A 15,179-nucleotide genomic window follows, 5' to 3' on the forward strand; every position below is an offset into this window, starting at 1 on the left:
TGTGCATCCCTAGCCACTTAAACATAACCAATCCCGTGTCACGAAAGGGAACACATTCAAGGTGCATATCCAACCACCCACCTGCAAAACATGGCATGAAAATCACTGGTATGTCACCCAAACCCTCCCAATCCCCATGACCCTCTTCAGCCACAACATGACATGGCATGCAACAGCAAAAGAGCAAACCAAATGCACAACACATGACTAAATTGTCACAAAGTGCCACGTGATAAATGGAAACAGGCCTGAGACAATTACACCCGACATGGATTCCGATGAAATGACTGACCAACAACCTCCCACACATACAAAGTCATAAACAAATGCATTCCATCAACAAAAGACAGAATGTCTGTTGGCATGCACATTGTGCAATCCAAATCCGCAAATCACAAAAACGTGTGCTGTGTGTGTGTCCCCTGCAACACACCACTCAGCACACAGCACAGTGAGTGGCCCTTGCCTTAGGCATTCACCTTGATCATCATATAAAAAAGGACAAGCAAAAGAAATTACCCTGTGACGCATGTACACAATTGGAAAATGGTAAGTGATCATGCGCTGCAGGGACACAGCATAGCAGAGAAGGCAATCTGTGTGCACGTGTGGGCATGGATGGGCGGTTGTATGTGTGGTGGTGCGCTGTGTAAGTGTGTGTGTCAGTAGGGACATGCACTCAATACATGCATGTGAAATTAAGTGACCCTCAGTGTCCTGTACACATCACATGTGAACATGGCCCTTGTGGATCCCCCAGTGTGTCAAACCACACCAATCCCCTGACACCTGAAAAGTAAACCCAACACAGGAACATCCATTGACCTGCAGAACACATCATGTACATAGTACTCCACACTGACAATGTCAGACAGTGACCAATCACTGTAGCCCAAGTGTACCAACTTGACATTGTCACCACACAGCCATCTCCCATCATCAGTGTGGCTTTGACAGCTAAAGGGTGCAGGCTACCATCTACAGCATGAAGTGCATCAACCACGTATACAGGTAAGTAATAAAAAAACATCACAATCAACTTCAAAAAAAGCACAGTTCAAAAGTATACTCACCAAAATTGATTTCAGTCATGCCGTGGAGAAAACATCCCTAATCCCCAATAGGGGTGTATACACAAGTAGGACTGCAGACTGGCCACAGATATGACAAAAGTCCAATGCCCCTGTGTAATTTGCTGTCAAACCGATCCATCCTTGCAAGGCCATGGAAAGAGGAAGCAGGAGTGGCATATGTGTCAGGACCCCAAGCCACAAACACATACACGAGACAAGCTTGTATGGGCCCAGCTGGAACACACAGTGGATGCTTTCAAATGCCACAAAGCAAAACACTGTCACATGAATGCACAATAAACAAACAATAATATTTTTAAAAAAATAAAAATGGCCACATACGACCTGGGGGTGGTGGGGGGGAATCACCCAGGAGGGGGGAGGTACAGGGTGCACCTCAACACCCTTATGCGATGATGTTGAGATAAAAAAAAACTCCATGGGCTCAAAGTCTGCACGGCCTGACCTGTGTGGAAGATAAGTCGTCGTCAAGCTGCTCCATCCTCACTTCAAGAGCACCCCCAGAGTAGATCTGAGGTATCAGTGTTCTTCCCTCAGGGCCTCCCCGTGTGCCTCTGCCTGAACGTGGACTGTTTTGCCTGCTGCTGGAGCTCCACCTGCCTATCAGGGGGAAGCATGGATTGGGCCACACTTTCCATGCCTTGAGCAATCATCTCAATAGCTGCCCCCTGTTGCTGTGATCTGACATACATGGCATGCTCCCACTCAATGCCCCCACTGTGGTGCATGGCCACTTCTTTGCTGGACATTACACCTGCAGAACCCAAGGAGCCATGGTCCTTGCTGGATTGGCACTGCCCGTGGTTGCAGGACTGCATCCCTCCATTGACATGATGCCCCAGGAACATGAGCAACTGGTGTGGAGTGTGACTGTGAGCCCAGAAACACCACAGGCGGACGTTCCAACACTGCCTGGCCCCTCACTGCCAGTGTCGCGGACAGAAGATCATCCACATCAGGATCACTCACCGGCAATGAATCATCATGGTGCCCATCCAATTCAACAACGTGCTCAGAGTGTTCATCAGAGCCTGACTAATTGCCAGCCCTGGACAAGATGGTGTGGAGCACAAATGGCTTCTTGTGGCCTACCACCCCACGACCCCCACTTGCGCCGGGTTGTTGATGTAAAATCAACCCTGTGTCTGCAATTACATCCTCATCCTCTGGCTCCATTGCGTCATCACCTGCAACGTGAACAAAACAAACATGAGTACACATGTCAGCAGCACATAAGACACACACATAGACAACAGTACATCGACAGCCAACACATGAGCAGACATGTCACACACCACTCAAACTCCGGCATGCATCCAGTGGCATTGATATGCAATGGCATCCAAAAGCAGAAATGGATGCATGTAAATTGAGAACCCTACACATGTACTGAATGTAGTATATCACCTGCATGACACACAACCTCTGGCAGGCACATATCACAGGCAGAAATAGACAGATGGCAACAAAGAGATGGCACGAAGCATAAGCATGTTTGAACAGCCAAATGGCCACAGCTGCAAGTGAATCAAAACACACCATAACACATGTAATATGCATGTAGACAAGCATCACTAAATCATCATCACCAATATAGCTTCATCGATCTGCAGCTCGCCCCGTACCGGGTGTCATGGGCCCTGAAGACATAGTTAATGTCCCGAGCAAAGCGAAGGCCTTCAATGAGGTATGAGGGACCATAACGCCCAGTACGGTCCAAGCTGCCAGTCCATGAAGCTTTTAGAACATTGTTCAAGGCCTGATTCAGCATTTTGTGCAGTGAAAGTGCCAAAAACCATGAACCAGTGTGTCAATTGACTATGCTACGGCTCCACCAGTATTCTCAAGTGGGCCTGGGCATACTCGTAGTGCACGACAGTGCACTGTCAGGATTGTGCCGGTTTAACATAATGGGCGCAATGCTGAAATCTCACCAGCATTTTCGTAAAATAACGACATATTAGTTATTTAACAAAAATGCTGCTGAGAACACATGTGTAAATAAACACTTTTACACACACCAAAGTAAGCAGCTGCACAACACAATATTGAAGCTGCTTGCGCATGTGTATGTGAAAGTTTTCATATACACCCGTGTTCATATACACCCATATGGTGTTTATGAACACCTTCCTATACAGCAAAGCACGCAGCTTCAACGCTGCTTGCTTCGATGTATGTGAAAGTGCACACACACATGTGCAGGCAGCTCCACAGTAATTACAACCCGATTTGTGCACTGTAATCAATCTGCGGGCTATACCAATTAGTATAGCCCGCATATTGAACAATCAACTTTGCTAAACACCCGCTAGGGTGTTCTTATACAGAGTACATGTGTGACAGGATGCACCTGTGCTAGTGCATTTCATAACAGTGAAGGGATGAACATCTGAACAGACATGCCAGGTCTTTGAAATTGCAGCAGTGAGTAGGCATGTAGAACGGTGTAACATGGCTCCGAAGTGGGTGGATGCAGTGCAGTACATGTGTACATTCCCAACAATCCACATCAACAAGTACGTTTTGATGTTAATCAGTCAACATGACGGCAGTGTAAGGGCAAGTTCAGCCATCATGTGCAATGTGCATGCATTGGGTTGCATGGCTACAGTTAACCCCCCCACAACCCCTTAGTGAACATGCAGTGAGGCATTGCATGGCAATGAAAGGTTGACCAGAGAACTGTGTATTGGCAGACAGTGTTGGCTTGCGTCAATTGCATCATCTCAGTCAACTGACACCACAGCAGATGAGATTTAGACAGTAAGCAGGACAAATGATGAACCCTCAGTATTACACCCATTCATGCAGAAGGCACTACACCAGTTCAACAGAGTCAGGCGGCCTGCAACAGGGGAGGCCTGTGCCCCACACAGACAATGACACCCTAAACATGTGTGTGATGCAGGACTGAGCCAGAGTGAGCAGGAATGGAGGACCAAATGCCATTACACGTATGTAATCCCAGAGACGTACTACAATGATCATCCTGCCAAGGACACATAGGGGCGTGCATGGAATGCACATGGAGCATGAATGGGCACTCATGTCCCAGGGGAGCATCTGCCATCTACACAGTCCGAGTGATACACCCTGCATCACGGACAAAGGATGTATCCCACAGTATGTGTCTGGCAGGTTTGCAGAGGGAAGTGTGCATGTACACAGGGGCGTGGAAGAGGCCATTGCAGTAGTCCAACATGTTACCCACCAGCGCCATGGTGAAATTGTGGTGCAGAGGGGTGGAGGGGCAAGGAAGCATGCCCACATGGAGTACCCGCATTCAGGCTGTCCACACATGCACATCAGTCATGCGATTACATAGTCCGAATGCTGAATTGAATGACAACACAGGCCACATGCAGACAGGTCAGTGAGCTGGAACATGGACCGAAGGGGCAGCCGAGTGACTAGCATATCAGTAGGGTGCATGTGTGGTGATGAGGACAGTCCCCGCCTGCTTCAATTGTCCAGCATGCATCACAACAGTCACGCATCAGGGAAGCATTGCATGACTCGCACATGCGAACCATGTACACATAGCATGCAGTGGCAGTCAAGCACAACACATCACACAAGCAAACAGCACATGGGCTGGAGAAACACGCAACAACACTCACCGGACAAAGCATCATAATCCAGCATCTCTCCAACTCGTGGCCCACTGCCAGTCACCTGAGTCATGGCATAATTGGAGGCACGCTTTTGCTTTGCACAGCATTGGAGGTCATCCCAATGCTTTTTGCAGTCCTGAGCTGTGCGCACCTGACATCCAAATGCATTAACACCATCCGCAATATGCTGCCAGTGGACCCAACGCTGGGAAGGCATAGTATGGCAATTAGGGACCACTAGTATATTGCGTTTGTGTTCTGACACGTAGCCCACAAGGAAGTCCAGTTGCTGCTTGTTGAAAGGCTTCTTCCTCGCTGTGCCGGAAGCCAGACCCGTGTCTGGGGTCCCAGCCTCTTGCGCAGGAGCAACCATCCTCCTCTTGGGCGGTAGTACGGACCCTGACTGGCAAATGCCGTCCTGATCAGTAGGGGCAGTGGCACTGGTGGACTGGACCAAGAGGGTGGCTAGGGGATCCAGGACGGAAGCCCTCACTTCCGTCAGTGGCTGTTGGGTGCTGTTGCCAGGACCCAGCGCATCAACTGCTGCAGCGGCAAGGTCAGTGATCGAGACTGAGACTGTCCTGGCTGGAAGACTCACAGCCGGGGTGGTGTTGGCTGCATGTGCCCATGCAGTTGCCACCACCCGGCTACTTGGGGCAGCAGATGACAACACTGCCTCAGGGACATGTGCCTCGGTCAGAGCATACCTGCACGCACTTTGCTTGTGCCTCCTCACCACCTGGAATTCAGCTTGGGAGTCCTCAGGTGCCAATGCATCATGCGCTGGCCGATCCAGAGCCTGGGTGGTGGTCGCCACAGCTGCACCTGCAGCTACCACTACCGTTGCGCCCGTGACAGTAGATGAAACTGACTGCCATGTCACATGGGCACCAGGGTTGGATGCAACAGCTGCATCTCCCGGAGCTGCAGGGGGTGGTGGCATGACTGCACCAACACGTGGAAGGACATCCTGCACATGTGGCGCACCCCTGCCTCTTCCCCCTCTGCAGACACCCTGAACACCCTGGACACCCTCTACTCCCTGGTCACTCCGGCCACGTCCCTGACCACACCCAACATGTGGAGGTCGCCCGAATGAGGCGCCCCTCACCTTTCGTGGCCTCCCAACCATGGCACGGATGTACTAGTGCCAATGGGAGGTGTACACGACAATTGTCCTGGGCAATTGGGGCGAAGGGGATGGGGTACATGATGTAAACAGCACCCCTGTGCTCCTGCAAGGCTGTATGTGACCCCTGGGAGAAAATGACGGGTCACGCAACGCTCAGGCACCCCAAATATACAATAAAACCATGCACGCAACCCCCGATAGCCCACGTGTGTGGAATTAACCTCCCGCAGTATGCGGTGGTATCCAGGGACACAAAAAAAGTGTGAGCGTGGGACTCACAGGCTACTATGAACTTGAAAATGGGTAGGCGATACACAGGGGGACCCACAGTGGGAAAAATAGCATGCCCGACTCACCGTCTATCTAGCGCAGGAAAGAAAAACACGGGTAGGCAACACCCCCACCAAAAGAAGAGGTATGTCCTTGATCCGCTGTGAAGTGATGGTGTATGAAACAACAAGAAGTAGCAACACATGCGTCGGTTTCCATGAAAAGCACGTACAGCGAACTGCTGGCCTGCGCTCACCTTTAACCGGTGCCTAGGAAAATGTCAGCGCGCGCCACGTCACTTAGGCGCTTATGCGCTAAGGCCCTTTCCTCAAATTACACGCAATCTCACGCAGATGTGCTGTTTTTGCACATGCAAATTCACTCTGCATCAAGCTGGCCACGCGACAACACACGGAAGACCACGCTCCTGCCCAGAAGGCCATTTCCTGCCCCCCAGAACCCCAAGCAGCCTCCCACGAGCCATCTGCTGCTGCCTGCCTGCTACCCACCTACCCTGCTATTTGGTGCCTGCACATCAGCCATCTGCAGGGGTCCAGCTGCTGCGACCACCCCTGCTGGAACAGAAGACTCCCAACTGGTTTTCCATCGCTCCACAGCCCAGTGCCAGGACCCAGTTGCCCACCCACACCTGCCACGGGGGTTGCCATGTCGGGGAAAACTCCATCTGGGACCACTGGGAACCCCCAGCCAGAGAGGCAGAGGGCTGTCAGCTTCTCAGCCAGAGAAGTTGGCATCTTGGTGGAGCAAGTCCTGGGGCATTATGATGCCCTCTTCAGACGACCGTGCGCCGACAAGGAAGGACAGAGGAGGATCTGGTCAGATATCGTGGTTTCCATCAACGCGGAGGGGGTGGCAACCATGGCCAGAGCTCTCATTTTATCAAAGCTTGATTACTGCAACGCGTTGTATAAAGGGGCCAACAAACAAACCATCAAGAAAATCCAATTCTTACAAAATAATGCTGTGAGAGCAACCCTAGGAATTGCTAAGAGAGAACATATTTCTAAGACAAGAAGAGCCAACAACTGGCTTTCCACATATGATAAAATAAAACTAAAAGTTGCCTCCCTTACCTATAAATGCCTGAATAACGCAGCACCCCGCTACCTGTCTGATAGATTCACTTTGAAGCCTGCAAGAAGAATAACTAGACTCTCCAATACTAACTACCTTTGGGTCCCCAGATATAAGCTATCCCTAATCGGAGGTAGTAGTTTCCAGGTTAAGGCAGCCCTTTTGTGGAACTCGCTCCCATCCCCTCTAAGAATAGGTCAAACCTACCAAAAGTTCAGTCAGAGCATAACTAGCTGACTCAAAGACGCTGACATCTAGGCCTGCCCAACTTTCATGAAACCTACGGACTCTTCTGTATATAGTTAACCACTAGTCACTGCACTGACTGTGCCCTGCACCTATATCACCCTGTATGAACCAGGACTGCTTCTGGCCTATACTGTGAAGTTATGTATGTATATATCCTCTGATTTTAATGTGCCTGCATGTAACCAACTGGCATTTGTACCTGTACTTTCTATGTTGTAACTAACGGGTCTGGAGCGCAATACAAGTAATAAAACAAACAAACAAGTAATAAACCAAACTAGCGACTTGAAACACGTCCAGAAGCGCTGGCAGGACTTCAAGTCCAGGACCCTCAGGAAGGCCCGGCGCCTCTTGGACGCAGTAGATGCAGTGGGGCCGGGTCCAGCTTACCATCGACCAGATGAGGGTCCTGGAACGTATTCACCCAGTGCTTCACCAGGTCCTCGAGATGCAGACTTGACTGGAGTCCAGCAGTAAGTGTCTGTGCATTCTTATTGCAAGCAGTGCATGTTGAGGTGTGGCAGAGGTGTGCAGATTGGACATATGTGTGACATGGCCCATTCATGGATGTGTGTGTGCAGGGACATGACCGTGCTGCATGTGTGCCAAGTCATGTGTGGTGCACATCAGTGGTGTACGGATTCCAATTCATGATGCACAACTGCATGTGTTGATGCACGCATGTTTGCATGTCTGTGTGTGTACTATGCCATGTTTGTTGTGTGACACATAAATGCCCTTCCCACCTTCATCTACTTGCATGATGTGCATGTGCGTGTGTCTGTTTAGTATGTGTGTGACTGTAAGACACCATGGATGCATGTTACATGCATATCAGGGTGCCCGATTGGCTGATGTGAGACAGTTGGTGACAATTGCACAGTAACAGGAGGCTGAGATGGCCATAGGCATGTATGTGTGGTGGAATGTGTGCATGTGATTGTCATGCCCCATGATGCTTGCAACTTCCTGTCACCCTTGGGATGTACATGCACGTTCATGTGAATGGATGAAGATGCCTGTTGCACGATCCCAGTTTATTTGTACATGTGTGTGGGTTCAAATGACACGAATGTTGGGGAGTGTTCTGCCATCTGTGATGTCTGACACTGACACTCATGTTCAACTGTTATGTGTGTAGCAGACCATTGTACAGTGCCCTGATGCCTGTGTTCTGTCTCTCCCTGTCTGCAGCCTCGACCTATGAAGAGGCTGGAGATGGTGCTGTGGAGCCCAGCGGCAGGGATGCCACCGCCAGCTGGAGACGCAGGGCCCAGTTCCCCTCCCAGGTTATAATATCTTCCGGGAGTGAGGAGTCTGGTGCCGCGTCCATGGTCACAGCTGCCGAGGTGTGGTCCAAGAGGCCAAGGTTGGAGGTGGACTCCTCGGTAGCAGAAGGGGCAGCTGAGCCCCCACAGGGGCAAACTGAGGAAGATGGCACAGAGTCATCCAGGTTTGGTGGGGGATGTGGTTGAGGAGGAGGCCATATCAGCTCCACGCATGGGGCCTGGAGGGGGTGTTTCCACTGGTGTGAGTGGTGCAGTCCAGGGGCGGGGGCAGGAGGCAGCACAAGTCGCCGTGGAGGTGCCTGTGTGCAATCCTGTCCCTGATCCTGTGACTGCATCATCCCGCACCAGCAGGGATGCCTCTGTCCAGGCCTGTTCGCAGGTAGCGGATGCGTCTACACAACAACTGGCCATCCTATCCCTGTGGACGTGGCAATCCGTGACCGTATTGAGCCTGTCCTAGTTGGTGTGGCAATGCGCACGCGTGGTATTCAGGATGACTTGCATGGTTCTAGGCAGGACAGCGCACGTCATTTCGAATACCTGTGTGGCCACCTCGACTTGCTAGGACAGGTCACCAGCACAGGGTTCCTCCGTGTGCTGGACGCTCTTGCGACCCCCTCCTCAACTGCACCTCCTATGCGCCAGTCGTCCTCCGTGCTGTCTTCCCGTGCATGTATCACCTGGGCCCCCTGTGGAGATGCCCCTGAGCCTGCGGCCAGGCTGGTGGAGAGCACATCCCTGCCACAGTCGGGAGTTGGAGGTCCAGCAGGGGTGGTCACACCACCAACTGGACCCCAGCAAATGGAGGATGTGCAGGCATCATCGAGCAGGGCACGTGCACGTCAGGGCCAGGGGATACCATCATGCCAGAAGCCGTCGTGGTGGCAGAGGAATTTGGCATTGAGGTAGCAGCAGGCTCGGCATGGGAGGTGTCATCACTCAGGGACAACAACATCCCGGGGGCAGGCATCGGCGGACGGGAAGGAGGACCCAGGACTGGGAGTGTCTTCCGTGTGGCAGCGGTTGGGCCAGCAAATCGATGCAGAGCGGCGGCAGTTGGAGAGGGCACAGCTCACGATGGTCAAAATACCCACTCAGTAATGTGCCAAGAGAGGCCATCTCTGTGTGCCTGAATTAGAAATATGCACACCAAAATGTGCCCCTTCCGATGATTTGGAAGTGTCCCATTGCTATTCATAATGACAGAGAGCGAAGCTGCATGCTCTGAGATTAAAAATATCATATCATTACAACTGTAAAGTGCCAAGGGAAACCAGTTTGTCCTAGCACACAAAAAAGGGAATAGCTGCCTCTTGCCCCAAGAAAATCATGCTGTATCAACACTCTTCTTCATGATAGAGTGAGCGGGTACGGGCTCGAAAATGAATACCAATGTGTGCTGTGATGTATATCGTTACTGCCTCCCAACGAGTGAGCCAATGCATAAGCTGAATTAATTTACTGCAGAAACAGACTCTCAGTGTGTAGCAGGGGAAATGCTCCACACAATTCAAGCTAAGGGAAACACTCACCAAAATGTATTCGGAATGATAGGACCGGGAGCCGCCAGCGCCAATATCTAATGCATACCTCGCTGCGCAAGTAACGTGAAGGGTTGCCATTAGTAACTGATGCAGGTCTCATCTTGTAAACACAGAGGACGGAATCCCTATGTGTGCATGGACAGAAGTGGTGGTCATATCAGCATGGAGCTGAAAATGTGCCTAACATGAGCCACTAGGACCATGTGAGGGTTAATTAATCCCTGCTGCGCCTAGTGTGTCGTTCTCGAATAAACACCAAAGTTGACTGTGCATTGTGATCATATCCATGCCACATGTTTTCAAATTACTTAGGACCAACATGCTATCCTAGTGAAACTGTAGAGCCACCAGTGAAATAATAGAGGTTGAACATTGTATAAAACACCTCTATGGCGTACTAAAAGTCACCTTTATTACACTTTATGGTGTGGTCCTATTTATGTACTCTGCTAGGGTTAGGACGAAATTACCTAAGTAGAAAAGTCCTACCACCAAATGTCTGACCCCCATTTATTCGCATATGTAAATGTGGGGGGTGGGTAAAGTTAATAAAAAATGTATAGGTGTAAGCTGGGGGGTATTTGGGGGGTCTCCCCCCACATGTATATATATATGCAAAAAAATGAAGAAAATAATATACAGACTTTTGGTGGTCGTACTTTTCAACTCGGTAATTTCACGCAGATCCCTGTGCTAGGTACCAACAGAATTTCTAGTGGAAACTGAGGAAAACCGGTGATAGGTTAAAGGTGGCGCCATCTCTCATTCCAATGGGCCTCATTACGACCCAGGCGGTAAGTTACCGCCTGGGCCGTGACTTTACCACCATGGCGTAAACTACGTTTACGCCATGGTGGTTGGCGGATTTACCGCCCCATTCCAACCTTGGCGGGGCGGTAAATCCCCATTTACCCTTCCCCATTCCCATTTTGCCCCATAGGGCATAATGGGAGTGGGGAAGGCGTTAATTACGCCACCGTAAATTACGGTGGCGTAATTAACTCCATGGTCCCATAGCGCAGTGGATTTTAACACCTGCGAAAGCAGGTGTTAAAACCTCCATGGTGCTAAGGGCCCTCGTACTCAGGCGGTAAGGGTCGGCGCTGTTTACGCCGCCGTAAAACCCTTACCGCCTGAGTTGTAATGAGGCCCAATGTTGGACAACTGGTTGAAGCTAGAGTTTGACGAAATTCATCAGCGTGTCCTCATTTCATAAAGGGTGTGCTATATAGCCACATTTACAACCCCAACTCATGCTGTATTGCTGGTACATTAAGTCACATGTTCTGTGCTTTTATCAAAAATATTGCCACTACATACTTCTCTAACACCCACAATGTAAACACCTCAACATTTCCATTTTGTTCATAAAAACAGTCTACATGTGAACATCAGTATGTCTACGCTACACAATATATGAGGAGCCAAATGGTGCTCAATCCCGCCTGCCATTAAACATATATTGTACACAGTTATATATGGAACCCTCTTTATATTCACACAAATAATAATGTAGAAACATATTCCATCTCTGCATCATATTTGTTGTCATGTTATGTAGACCAAAGCAGGCCCCTAGGATTACCCATACAAGTAAGTATAAGATACACATGGTGTTCTTTACAAACATCTCTTAGTACAATTCATATAACATACAAAGTGTTCTGTACAAACATCTCTTATTTGCAGTTACATATTATGCATATTAGGGTGATGTTAAAGCACCTTGTGTGTGTGCACTGCACAGTGTATAAGTCTATAACATATGCACTTAAATGTACAGTGTAGATCTTAAAAATCAGATTGTTCCATTCGACAGATATTTTTAGGCAATTTTTCACGGCGTCTAGTCTATAGATCCACCATTGTTCTAGCCTGTACAGTTGTGTTCCTCGGTCACTGCTTCATGGATGTGGCTTCAACAACTGTAGTACAAACAAGAACATGTCTTTATCAGTTTGTCCCATACACTTGTAATGGTCAACCAGTGGTTTGTCAGGAACCATATTGCTTATGCAAGACCGATGTTCTGAAATACGTTGCCTTATTTGGCAAATTGTTTTGTCAATGTATATCAATTTACAAGGGTGCTCAATGATGTAAATTACTATTTACTTTTGCAATTGGTATGTGTCCTCAGCTCCCATCTAGTCCTGCCATGTTCAAATAGTAATATGGTGTAGGTGAAATGACACGCTACACAGCTACCACATTTGTGATGATCCACCACTGAGGGGAGACCCCATAGTGGGAGAACCCCAGGGACTTCAGTTGTTACTTTGTAGGTTTGGATTAACTTTTGCCATAAATTCGCATTTTTCTTGAAGGCAAATAAAGGTTTCCTAATAAGGGTTCTTTTTTGTTTCACCAAATGGCAATTATTTTGTATGATTATTTGTATTTGATTGCTGACTGGAATTAATGTGTGATGCTCACCAAACTTTCTTGGGGCTCTCTATTTTGTGGGGTTAGAGAGATTTCCCTATTTGGGTTCACTACTCTCTTCAAGTTGCTTCTTTCTACCTTCCTAGAGTACCCCCTGGCAAGAAATCTCTTTTTCAGATATTCTGCATGCGTTTCAAAATCTGAGGTCCTGGCTGTAAGGAATGTTAATTTTGAGCTCTGCTGAATGGGAACTGTTAAAACAGAGCAGTCCATTGGGTCAGTTGGCTTCCTACATAGTGTGGTGGCAAGACCATCAATGTTTTTATAGATTTTAAGGCCGAGGAAGCTATCTTGGTGTTCACGTGATATGGATGCCTTGATCACTTTGTGTTGTTAATGGTCAAGCCAAAGACTTAGAGCCTAGTTTCAGGACCAAACAGTGCTTTCAATATGATGTTCATAGAGAAAGCACAGCATTAACCCCCAACCTTCCCATGAAACCTAAACGCATTAGCGAATATCTCTGGGTCAAATAATCCAGCCAATGAACTTGTGACTGCAGTCATGTCCACAATTGCTCCCACCTGATAACTGGGCCTTAATATAAGAGACCTCTCAAGAGGCTTTGGATTTTCTGTGCAGAATGACGTACCCAACCTCACTCACGAACCTGCATTTCTCTGTACTGTTTAGCCAGTGCTTCAGTTAGCTATTTTTGGATATTGTTATATCCTGAAAAAGTCAACAGACTTCCAAAACATATGACACAGGACATCAAATCCTTCAATAGAATGTTCTGTGTTTAAAATGTCTGCTATAATTGTGGAATTTCAGAAGTGTTTTTCCACCTTTCTGTGAGTATGCTGCTTGAGCTGAACCTGTCCATCATGATGAGGGCCTGTGAAGACTAGCTGGCGAGTGACCTGCTAAAAACCTTGGTGGTCACTTACAGGTAGATGAATTTAAAGGTATCATGCTTTGCCTGTTGGCATCCGTTATGGACATACGGTTCAAGTTAAAAGTAGCCCTTTCTATTAGCATTTGTTGGTGTCAGGGAGGACTTGCATCAAACACGACAAATGCTGGTGGGATGTACAAATGTGCAAGGATGTTTTGCTTCAATGTTTTTACGTCTTTTGGAAAAAGAACACATTCAGCAGAAGAACACTAACAAGTCAAAATTTTGCCAGACTTCACTGGGAATGACAAGCTCAAAAGTGTCAGCGTCAACAAGCAGTAAATAACTAATACCTCTTGAAAGATGTCTGAGCAGTGCTGGCAGAGACTACGGGGAGTAGGTTCTATGGGACACCCTCATTGAATCTGTATTCTTGAATAAAGATGGGTCATCAACAATAACACACAGTGAGCAGTTGGAAGACTGGAAGAAGTCATTCAGACCAGCAGCATATGGGTGAGCTGCTATTGAAATGCTAAGCTGCCCTACCCAAAAGGTGCAGTCTGAAAAAGGATTTAGGGCTGCTGGGAATTGTTTCTCTAATGGCAACATGTTAGGGAGAATTCTCATTCTATGGCTAATTTTCCTTACCTATAGAGATCCCCAGCAGCTTTGCTGGATTTGAAGGGTTTGTTTTTTTATCCTGCTAAGAGAGAGAGACTCTTTTTCCCACTCCTAGGCATATTTGCTATGTGTGTTCTAGGCTATTTTGTTGTGTTTAATGTCTATGGGGTTTATCTCACCCTCATAGGAACCATCTTTATACACATGTGTTACACAGCACCCTCTGTGCAGTAACACAGGGGTGTCGTAGCAACCCCCAAACATAGACTCCATACCCTGGACAGACTACTGTCTCCCAGCGCATGTAAAGTCCCCATTGACTTTACTAGTCACTCTTTATGAACAAAACCAGTACAACCCATCTTACTATGGAGGTACTGGCAAGGGTTAATAGTTGTTCCCTTATGTTCATTTTCGAGAGGGTACCGTACAGTCCCTCTCTCAAACGTTTCTGGCTGGTGGCAGTGGTTACTACCAAAAATATTCAGCTGTGAATATTTCCCTATGGGTTTTTCCCATTGTTGGAGGCTACCACATTTACTGACAGCCTCTAACATACCGCCAATTTATTTTTATATCGACTTTACTCCGGTAGGTTTTATTTGCCAGAGCTTTTATATAAATTCTTTCTTGTATCTTTCTCTAAGATCCTAACCCAGGTCGGGGATCCTTTGTTCGTCCTTTTGGCGGGCTTCTGCCAAGAAGCCCTCCTTTCGGCGCCACTGAGTCTGGGGTGGACCCACTGTGTGGGAGGGGGAGTAGGCCCCCTGGACAGGGTTGCCTCAGCAACCCAGGTCGCACTCTGCCCTGATTGGCTGGAGGGTCTCCCACCAGGATGACCACTCCATTGTGTGAGTGACAGCTAGGCTGTATGAAAGGGGGTCTTTTTGCATAAAAGCAGGATCCTGAGGACTGGAAGAGCAAGACGTTGCCACTGGAACTAAGAAGCCGAAGAGGAGAGAAGCCAAAGACATCTGCACCA

This window comes from Ambystoma mexicanum, chromosome 8 (assembly GCF_040938575.1).
Source record: "Ambystoma mexicanum isolate Mex_15411 chromosome 8, UKY_AmexF1_1, whole genome shotgun sequence".
Taxonomy (NCBI): domain Eukaryota; kingdom Metazoa; phylum Chordata; class Amphibia; order Caudata; family Ambystomatidae; genus Ambystoma; species Ambystoma mexicanum.